The sequence below is a fragment of the Mesoplodon bidens genome (genome assembly GCF_964165515.1).
Source record: "Mesoplodon bidens genome assembly, chromosome: 1".
In the NCBI taxonomy this organism is placed as follows: Eukaryota; Metazoa; Chordata; class Mammalia; order Artiodactyla; family Ziphiidae; genus Mesoplodon; species Mesoplodon bidens.
Genome location: NC_138176.1, coordinates 111909239 through 111920784, shown reverse-complemented (window position 1 = coordinate 111920784; position 11546 = coordinate 111909239). Strand labels below are relative to the sequence as shown.

Sequence of the window (11546 nt, the reverse complement as noted above, 5' to 3'; positions counted from 1 at the left end):
TGTGCCTAAAGAATAAGAAACTTATATCAGGGAAAATAAACCTCTCTTTTTTGCTCCCTTACTTCTGGGCACTTTGGGATTTAAAGGCCACTTTGATCTTCCTGCCATGACCATCACCATCATTTTTTTGTTCACCTCAGTGTTTCCCTCTCTGTTTAGGAAGGCATGTTGCCTGGGTATAAGAACTTAATCTTTTTGGTTTTATCCTGAAACGTTCCCTTTTTCATCAAGATTCATTTTCCTAACTGGCTGGGGAAAGCCACAGGCTCTGTCTTTGAGAAACACAGGGCCATATGCTGTTCATCTGCTCACAGGAAGGGGGAGTGAGCGCCACCCTCGGGGGGGCTGGGATTCTAGCACCAAGCAGTAGCCAAGAGAAGGCCACCTGCTATGCGAGGAAAAGCTCTGTCTCCATAAAGACTTCAGGGGAAGATGCGGGTAACTGCCTAGTTGGGAGTTTTCCTTGAAGCGAAGGTCATCGGAAATTCTCACTTGCATCTGAAACTGATCAGAATTCTTTCTGCAGTGTCACCTCCCACCATCAAATGAGGCCACAAGTTCACGCATGACCCTGTTTTCTGAAATGTAATCCTACTGATCTGTAAGGGATGCTTTTGCAACCATGAAAAAGAGCGATGAAATACACAAAAATGATTGCTTATTCATTTCACATGCTCTTCGCGCCCTAAATATTGAAACCTTGTTTATTGAATGCCTAGCATAGACTAGTTTCCTGCTACATGGTTGTTTCCAGGGACACTTTATCCCCACAGCTGTTGCAATATATCAAGAAAGGCCAACCTGACATGGTTTGAGCAACTTTTCTCATTTCCCTCTCTGGAATATCAGAGCCCTGGCAGTTGGAAGCAACAGAAAGAAGCTAAGCAATTTCGAGTACAAAATACCTCCCAAGGATGGCTTCATTTAAATTTTCCCCTAAGAAAGTCCATTTTGATTGCTGGTAATATTATAATAGGTTACAGTTGAAAGAATCAACGAAGTGTCCTTTTCCTTCTGGAGTCTAAAGTATATTGAGATTTTTCAAGTCAGAGCACACTGTGGGATCTTAAAAGTAAGTCATTAGCCTTGCACTGGCTCACTTAATCAGACTGCCTACTCCTAGATTGTAGTCTTCAATTGAGTGGGAAATGAAACCTGGCACCTTCAACAAAAAGAATGCCATCAATATACTCATTTGTGTGCCAGGCACTGAAATCAATATTTGCTTGCTAGATTCTTTCAGTCCACTGAAAATTATACCTATTTATCCTCTGTTTTCTTATTTCTCCTTCAATTTGATATAAGCTTTTGGAAGAATTATAATAGCTAGCTTTCTTGCAGTTTCTACTATGTCATCACTAAAGAGAAGCTGAACCACATGCACAGAGCAGAACCACAGCGTGGTAGGTCAATCCAAACAGCATGTCCATCCTTAATCTCCGATAAAGTCATATGTACTTGCTTTGGTTACAATGTCATCTTCTTGACCCTTCTGGGAAAATTTTAGTTAAGCAATGAAAGGTTTATCTAGGATACCTACCATACTATCCAATCTCTAAGAGGATTGCTCAAAAGGAAGGACAAAAGTAAGTCTTCATCTGTTAAATCCCCCAGTTCCAAGCATATAGTGACTTGAAAAGAAACATTTGTGCTTATGCACGCATGCTCATGCACACACACACCCCCACACACACAGACACATTCTTCAAGGCTTTGTGGCTGGCTGATTGGAGGCTAAGCTCTGCTGCTATAAACAACTTCCTTGCTAATCACTGTCTCCGTGGTATCCATGTACAAAAGGTTTTGTTTGCAACTGGGAAGAAGGAAGAGTTTAGTGAACAGCAAATCTCAGGGAGGGGGAGAGGAAAGAGGACGATGTAGGAGCCAAGATCCATGGCACCTGCTGGCCTCTCCCTTTGCACTGAGCTTCAGAAACTATAATCAGCAAGGATGAGCCACAAAGGTAAGCCAACTGTTTTCATGGGAGATTTCTGGAAATTTTCAGAAAACAGTAACAGAGATTGAAGGAGCTGTTTTTTATATAGTTTATTGAAGACTGTGGGCATACACAGAGATGCTTGGGGGTCTATGTAACATAAAGTATGGCACTGAGATGGCATTTCTCCCTACACAGAAGCCAGAAGAGGTCTGGTACCCAAAGGACTGGCCATTTGGCAAGCACCGTGAGATCATTTTCTTGGCCTCTTATAACTGAAACCATGCAGAGGGGCTGTGATGAGTGGAGAGAGAAAGAGAGAGAGAAGGGATTGATTTTGTATAAGGAACTGGCTCACACAGTTACGGAGGCTGACAAGTCCCGAGACCTGCAGTTGGCAAGCTGGAGGCCCAGGAGAGCCGATGGTGTAAGTTCCATTCTGAACGTTGGCAGGCTTGAGACCCAGGAAAGGCCAGTGTTTCAGTTCTAGTTGGAAGGCAGGAAAAAAAAAACCCTGATGTTCCGATGCCCCAGCTTGAAGGCAGTCAGGCTGGAGAACTTCACTCTTACTCATGGAGGGTCAGCCTTTTTGTTCTATTCAGGCCTTCAACTGATTGGATGAGGCCCACCCACATCTGCTTTACTGTCTACCCATTCAAAGGTTAATCTTATCAAAAAACAGGATCACAGACTCACCCAGAATAATGCTTGATCAAATGTCTGAATGCCTCGTGGCCCAGTCAAGTGGACACATAAAATTAACCATCATACTGCATCTAGAAAGTTGGGGGTCAAGAGGTCTTTTTATGTCTTTAACAGTGTCAGTCTCTTCCTCTAGGCTGGCAGGGTTTTTGCCAATACAGATCTCTCAAAATATGGGTGCTCTATGAAAGTAATTTCAGTGAACTTGCATGTGGCAAAAGGCACAGCCATATACCTTTCAAGATATGCCTCTTTCTAGCCTTAATTATGGGTACATTTGAGAAATCAGGCTTCTGTGGAACCATGTCCTTAAACTTTCTAAGAGCCCTTCTGTCCAGCTGAAGGGACCTATAGGTGCCATCTTAGTCCCTTCAGATGTCTTAACCAAGAGTGTTTCAGGCAGACCCTTGATGTCTTTCTACTCCAAGGCTGTGCCATATTAGTAGGAAGAACTAGTAGATTTTGTCTTTGCCCTGAGGCTCTGTTATAATGATCCCAAGCCTTGACTTTGTGAGAAATTTCTCATTTTGTAACTCTGCCCCACAATTTCTGGACTCCTATAATTCTTCTCCGTTCTATTTGCAACTAACCAGTTCTTCCCTGAACATTTTCCTCTTACCTATGGTACTTTACCACGTGCGCCTAGGAGCAACCAAGTCCTGTTCTGATATTCTTCCTTCAAACTTCCTCACCCAAGACTAAAAGTTCCATAGGTACGTTTTCTTTTTTCCAAACTTCCACCAAGTACAGTTTTATCAAATGCTTTCCCACAATGTAATGGGCATTACCATTTATTCAGCCTCCTGGAACTCTTTCCTCAATTTCTGTCCCTCACTACCGAAACCCATTCCACAAAATTTTAGGTTCATGTTAGGGCAACACCCCAATTTTCGTATGAGTTGGCAATTACCACAATAAGGATGCATTAAAAAAAATCTTAAAACTCACTGGCTGAAACAACAATAATTTGTTTTTATAGTTCCAGGTCTGTGAGTTGGCTGCAACTCTGCTGATCTTGGCGGGACTCCAGGCTCCAGGTTCCAAGGGTTCATGTCGGCTCCATGCAGCTCTCATCACTCTCAGACTAACAGCTACCCAGGGCGTGTGGTCTGTTTTTTTGTCTCATTCTCAGACCCAGGCTGAGGGCAGGTGGGTACTTGGGGCGTATTCTGCTCATGGTGGGTCAAACAGAGTGCAGAAATGCTAGCCCAAAGACACAACCGTATTTTAACCCTCCGTTTGAGCCATGTTCACTAACATCTCATTGACCAAAGCAAGTCATATGGCAAAACTCAAAGTTAAGGAACAGAGAAGTGCACTCTGCTAACCTGGAAGCCAGGGTGAGTTTGCCAATGGATAATATTACTACAGGTAACTGGAAAGTTGGGACTAATAATTCAATCTACCTCAGTGCTAAAGAGATTTTCTCTGTGTGTGTGAGTCTCTCTCTTTGTGTCTGCCTGTCTTTCTCTGTCCTTCTCTCTGTCTTTGGAAATATTAGGAACTTACAGGTCCTAGACTACTGAATTTCAGCTTCCAGGGTTCCTGAGACATCCCTGTCATTTTGCTTTGTTTAAAGTGTGATTATTCTAGACCAACTTAACTTTCATCAATGCATCACCTGTGGTTTCTCTCCTGCCATATATGTACCTCTTGCAATATATGCAAACCAAAGCCAACGAGTTTAATTCTATAATATTAGAAAATAACTTTTCTTTCTTTTTTAATGATTTTTTTTTTTTGGCCACACCATGCAGCATGTGGAATCTTAGTTCCCTGACCAGGGTTTGAACCCGTGCCCCCTGCATTGGGAGCGTAGAGTCTTAACCACTGGGCCACCAGGGAAGTCCCAATTTTTCTTTTTTATTGAAGTATAGTTGATTTACAATGTGGTAGTTTCTGGTGTACAGCAAAGTGATTCAGTTATATATATATATTCTTTTCCACTATGGTTTATTACAGGATACTGAATATAGTTCTCAGTGCTATACAGTAGGACCTTGTTGTTTATCTATTTTATATACAATACTTTGTATCTGTTAATCCCAAACTCCTAATTTATCCTTTCCCACCTTCCCCCATTGGTAACCATAATTTTGTCTTCTGTGTTTGTGAGTCTATTTCTGTTTTGTTCATTTGTATTTTATTTAGATTCCACATATAAGTGATATCATATGATGTTTGTTTTTCTCTTTCTGACTTACTTCACTTAATATGATAATCTCTAGGTTCATCGATGTTGCTGCAAATGGCATTATTCTTTTTTATGGCTAATATTCCATGGTGTATATGTACCACACCTCCTTTATCCATTCATGTGTCAGTGGGCATTTAGGTTGCTTTCATGACTTGGCTATTGTAAATAGTGCTGCAATGAACATTGGGGTGCATGTATCTTTTCAAATTATAGTTTTCTCCTGATATATGCCCAGGACTGGGATTGATGGATCATATGGTAATTCTATTTTTAGTTTTTTAAGGAACCTCCATACTGTTCTCCATAGTGGCTGCACCAATATATATTCCCACCAACAGAGTAGGAGGGCTCCCTTTTTTCCACACCCTCTCTAGCATTCATTATTTGTAGACATTTTTGTTTTTTTTGCAGTATGCGGGCCTCTCACTGTTGTGGTCCCTCCCGTTGCGGAGCACAGGCTCCGGACGCGCAGGCTCAGCGGCCATGGCTCACGGGCCCAGCCGCTCCGCGGCATGTGGGATCCTCCCAGACCGGGGCACAAATCCGTGTCCCCTGCATCGGCAGGCGGACTCTCAACCACTGAGCCACCAGGGAAGCCCAGTGCCTCATCTTGATATATGAATTTTTTCACTGGGGCCCCGCTGGCCAGGCTCATTTCCCACCACTTTTCCTCACCAGAGCGGAGGTCCTCTGACCAGCTGCCAGGGATATTTTGCGACAAGCAGACAGACCTAAAAGGATCAAAACTGATATTTATCTGTATCTCAAATATTGGACCCAACAGATTTCCTGACTGTTCTTGAAATTCCCCACACCTACTTCACACCTGCCCTCTGGGTGGCCAGCCTTCCAGCTCCGCCAGTTTCTCTTTGACAGATCTTGTTTTTCAAGTCCAGTAGGTCCCAGATGGTTGACTCATTGCTTAACAAGGTCACTATTTACCCCGTGGAGGCCACAGTTCTCCTTTCAGCACTTCCTGTCATTTTTTAGAAATGTATTGAATGTCTTAGGTTGTTCTAGCAAAGGATTTTGGATTTTCTAAACATAAGGGGTTTGAAGTCCCTTCTCCCTGGAAAATAGCTAACTGTGGCCCTAGAGCATTCAGGAATAATCTTATAAGCATAGCCTGTGTTATTGGGGTAAAGAGTGCTAACTAGCATCACTACGGGAATGAAGACAGGCACAGTGGTAAGTGTGGACCCCCCCATGGAGGGGAAGGGTGACAGGAAGGGGAGAAAAACAAGGTATTCCTTGGGTGAGATTCAAATGTTATTTTGTGTCCAGAGGGCAAGTGTAGCAGGTGGAATGTTAATAAAGCTCAGAACTCCTGTGGTTTCCATTATTTTATGAGTGGGATGAGAACAAAAACATTAGCCAGTTATATTTTCCCTACTGAGTTCAGCACAGCAATGAATCTAGGTAGTGTGGGCCTGCGGTTCATATCATCTGGGACATCTCTTTAAGAAAACACTTACCAAATTAATGGGGCTTCCCTGGTGGTGCAGTGGTTAAGAATCCGCCTGCCAATGCAGGGGACACGGGTTCGAGCCCTGGTCCAGGAAGATCCCACAGGCCGCGGAGCAACTAAGCCCCTGTGCCACAACTACTGAGCCCACAAGCCACAACTACTGAAGGCTGTGCACCTAGAGCCCGTGCTCCACAGCAAGAGAAGCCACTGCAATGAGAAGCCCACACACCACAACAAAGAGTAGCCCCTGCTCGCCCCAACTAGAGAAAGCCCAGCAACAAAGACCCAATGCAGCCTAAATAAATAAATAAAATGAATTAAAAATTTTTTAAACAACAAAATTAGTTTGAAAGCAGACAAATTCACTGAGTTGTCACAAAATCACTCAGAAGCCACATGAGTTAGCAGTGCTTGAACTAGTGGTTGGAAACATGCATTTTCAACCTATTTATTTTGGGCCCATTTACCTTGCTCCAAAGATAAAATTAAAATTCATAAAAACATTACCAGAGGCACACCAAGACACATCTGAAACAAGATGATGCCGAAAGAAGCAAAATACTCCATGATGAATCTCCCCCAAATTAGCAATAAGCCCCTAGAAACTTCCAAAATTTGAACAAAGCTACTAAAGCATAAATTATTTGAGGAAAACAGCATAAAAGTTATAAAGGAGTAAAAAATAAATGACTGAAAATATTTCGTTTTACCAAGTACTCATTTTGGGTTTTATTATTTATTTATTTATTTATTTATTTATTTATTTATTTTCTTTAAGTAAATTCTGTTCTCTGTCCAGTGCTCATTGAGGAGAAAGGGAAGAAATGGCAGAAGCAGAGTGGAGAGCTCGAGAAAGGGACAGAGATAGGGGTTGGGGGAGAGACAGAGAGACAAGAGGAAACGCAAAAGGCCAAAGAAAGATGTATACAATTTGGAAAGTGAAGCAAAATTTATGAGAAATTCCACACACATACCAACATGCACACACAAACTTATTTGATAATAGAAGCCAGGTCTCATGGGGCTACAGATGGATTTTATTTTTTTTAATAAATGTATTTATTTATTTATTTTTAGCGGCTTTGGGTCTTTGTTGCTGCACACAGGCTTCAGTAGTTGTGGTGTGTGGGTTCTAGAGCACAAGCTCAGTAGTTGTGGTGCATGGACTTTGTTGCTCTGAGGCATGTACGATCTTCCCAAACCAGGGCTCGAACCTGTGTCTCCTGCATTGGCAGGCAGATTCTTAACCACTGTGCCACCAGGGCAGTCCCAGAGATGGAGTTTTCTTTCCATTTTTCACCTGGCATTTAATGGAAACAGCTGTCTGGCCTGCTGGCAGATGCCCTCCTGGTACCTGTCCCACGAAGTTCCTGGGCATGAATTGTTCTCACACAACACAGGCCCAGGGCAGTCGGGGGACAGCTGCTGACCCCAGCGTGTCCGGCCGTGAAATTGAACAACCAGCAGCTCGCTGCTGCCCCAGGAGAGCTAGGATTTACTCCCGAAGGTGTCTTCTTGCCCCGCTTTACACACAGCAACTTCCACTGTTAAAAGGATGCTTGCAGAGAACAAATGAGAGTGGCAGGACCATGTTTCTATCTCCTAGCATTTTACAAATAGACTCAGAACTGGCAAAGGGGACTCTGTAAAACATGTGGGGTGGCTGTCCGGAGCCCTCTTATCACTGCTGGCCTGGAGGGGGTTCTGCCCTGCAATTTGGAGCTGGAAGGCCTGTTGTGAGTCTGTTGCAGTGATGCAGGTGGGAGACCAGGAGAGCCTCAGCTGCGGCAGTGGCTCTGGGGAGATTTTAAATACATGAAGGGCAAAAAACTAGCAGAGCTTGTGACAGCAACCAGGTGACAAATCGAAAAAGCTGTTTAAATATTTAGTTTCTCAGATATCTATGGCTGGATAACAAGCCACAGAGAAGAGTTTGAAGATGAAGCAACTTGCTGACTTGATACAGATGCTATAAAGAAAGCCCATTTTACAGAAACAGACTCACAGACATAGAAAACAAACTTATGGTTACCAAAGGGGAAAGGTGGGGAGGGATAAATTAGGAGTTTGGGATTAGCAGGTACAAACCACTATATATAAAATAGATAAACAACAAGGTCCTATTGTATAGTACAGGGACTATATTCAATATCCTGTAATAAACCATAATGGAGAAGAATATGAAAGAGAATACATACATATATGTATAACTGAATCACTTTTTCTATGCCAGAAATGAACACAACATTGTAAATCAAGTATACTTCAAAAAAAAAAGAGAGAGAAAAGAAAGCCTGCTTTTTGTTTTTGTTCTTTTAATAAATTTATTTATTTATTTATTTATTTATGGCTGCGTTGGGTCTTCGTTGCTGCACGTGGGCTTTCTCTAGTTGCGGCGAGCAGGGGCTACTCTTCGTTGCTGTGCATGGGCTTCTCATTGCGGTGGCTTCTCTTGTTGCGGAGTGTGGGCTCTAGGCGCGCGGGCTTCAGTAGCTGTGGCTTGCGGGCTCTAGAGCGCAGGCTCAGTAGTTGTGGTGCACGGGCTTAGTTGCTCCGCGGCATGTGGGATCTTAGTTCCCCGATCAGGGCTCTAACCCATGTCCCCTGCATTGGCCGGTGGATTCTTAACCACTGCGCCACCAGGGAAGTCCAAGAAAGCCTGTTTTAAAACAGCCACTAAACAATGTGCCATTCCATACATCAAGAGTCCTTATAGTCTCTAAGATTTTGTGGTTACAATTTTTAATAAAATGATGCCACCCTTCTCTGAGGATGAAATTTAAAGGGACATAGGGAGATTTTGAAAGTTTCATACAGTTAAAAGAGAAGACCAAAAAATTCGAAGTATGTTGAGTTCAAAGCAAAGGCATTTAGATTAGAGTCAAGAAATAAGGGAATTCTCCTCTGCATTTATTTAGCAACACAGGAAATAAGCTGGCTAAGTGAAATTTGCGGTTAATGGAAATATAACCCTTTAAGTACTTATTAAAACATTTCTAATCACTTCAGGCAAAATATTTTTAAAACCCAGCCTTTGAATAGTTAGGTGAGGTATAGCAATCATAATTAATCAATTATTATTTATTATAATAATTAATTAATACAATTAATTAATCAATTAATTTTGATCACTCCTGAGTCAGGACCATGGGGGTGGTTATCAACTGGTCCTTGTGGCCGTGACACTGGGATGCCCCAGGGACAGCAAAGAGTGGACAGTGGTTTACCGCTTAGGTATATGTGCCTAACTGTGCAGTTTTATTTACCTTTTCTTACGTGCTCTTGTAGAAACCACAATAGCAAAAACTAAGTACTATCTTCACTTTGAGTCAAATAATATGATCATGAAATAGTCTATGTGCCAGCAAACTAGCTAATTAAATTGAAGGAAACTTGTATATTAGGTAAACGGGCCAATAGGGATTCACTTCAATAAAAACATGGCAGTCTCTTCTGTTGAGGGAAATGCATGGGCCTTTCAAAAAAATTCTTGGGGGTGGTTATTTTATTGCTCAGATGTCTCCCCCAGCTCCTTCCCTTTATTTATAATAAATAAATAATATTTATTTATTTCATTTTTTTCTTTTAGGCTTCAGAGAGAACAGGTCTCCTGAAGACTGAGGCCTAGACCCTACGTGGTGCTACTCTATCCTCTCTCTGAAATTAAGATAAATTACAGCATAAGCCACTTCTTTTTCTATCCCGCTCACTTGAGCCGCAAGACGGAGCCAAATAGTGCATGAGTCTCATCCCGAGGTGGAGGAAGTAAGGCATCACCACCTGAGAGGCTTAGCCATGGATGTGGTATTAACTGGCAAAATCGGGAACAGAATTCAGTCAGATATTCTTTTTTTTTTTTTTTTTGCGGTACGCAGGCCTCTCACTGTCGTGGCGGAGCACAGGCTCCGGATGTGCAGGCTCAGCGGCCATGGCTCATGGGCCCAGCCGCTCTGCGGCATGTGGGATCTTCCCAGACCGGGGCACGAACCCGTGTCCCCTGCATCGGCAGGCAGACTCTCAACCACTGCACCACCAAGGAAGCCCCAGTCAGATATTTGAAAGAACATTTGCAAAAGAAGGTTATAAAAACAATTTCTCAGCGTATCTTGTGGAAATGATTTTTTTAAAAATTACATTGGCCATCTGTATTTAGATGAATTGGTCTGAGTGTAATAGTTATATTATAAATGGCAATACTTAGTATGCTACTAGTATGTGGATCATGAAAAAAATGTTCTCTGAGATATAAATAAGTAAATAAATATAAAAACAGTTTCTCTTTTTCCACCAAGAGCTCTATCCCCTGGGTCTATATTCCTCTGGGACGCCAACAAGAGCAGGACCCAATTCACTAGTTCCACTCGGCATGAGTTCCTCATCCTCCCGTTGGCCAGACCTTGCCCTCCCCAGCAGGAGGTGGATTCTCAGCCTGTCTCACTGGGAGCCATGGAATCTTGGCTTCCTCAGATGCCGCTATTCTGACTTCACCTACATCCTCAGCCTTCTCATCCCCAGCAGGCTTCCCACTGCAGTCCCTTGACAGTCAGAAAGTCCACTGGTCACACAGATGTGAGTGTTCTGGTTCCTTCATAATCACTTCTCAAATGAATTAATAAATTGGCTTTCCACCTTTCGGATCAATCTTTTGAGCTTAGTTAATATATACCTGCTTCTAAGAGACAAGTGGCGAAATTAAATATCCAAGCCTGCGGGCGGAAGGCAGGGCCTGGCAGAGCTGCTGAGGTGTGGAGGGCCTCCATGTGAGGTCTGTGGGGAAACACCAGGCAGTCTTCCAGACAACCCTTCAAGGACAGATGCAGGAGGGCAGTTAAAATTTCTCTGCATGCTTATGCTTTCTGTTTACAAGTGCACGTTGTTCCATCCACAGTGCAAATTCCCCGCAGGCAGTAATCAGCCCTAATGGATCTTGTAGATCTTTGTACAATGCTGACTGCAAAATATGAGCTTAAATTCTCACTGAGGGGGAATGAGTGTTCACTGGAGACCAAATTTTGTGTTTCTAGTTGTTCTGACCCAAGGAATGCAAGTTCATGTGGCCTGGCAGATGCAGACAACAACAGGAGCTTTGGTCTGTGGCTTTGGTGGCTTTGGTCCTCCATCCACACCGGCCTTTATGGAGCACTTCCTGTGTGCTCAGCTCAGAGTTTATCTCAGTGAAGTGGCAGAAAATAGAGGAGGCAGAGCCGGGATGCTGATGATGGGCTGATAAGGGGAGCTGAGCT

The 11546-nt window shown here is 43.0% G+C and overlaps 1 long non-coding RNA gene across 1 annotated transcript; it reads left to right on the top strand.

Moving 5' to 3' along the window:
* Positions 1 to 2305: 2305 nt before the first annotated feature.
* LOC308625174 lies at positions 2306 to 10594 on the top strand. Its single transcript, XR_014017068.1, has 3 exons — positions 2306 to 2363; positions 3618 to 3787; positions 9893 to 10594. It is a non-coding gene; the product is annotated as an uncharacterized lncRNA (long non-coding RNA).
* The last annotated feature ends 952 nt before the right edge of the window (positions 10595 to 11546 follow it).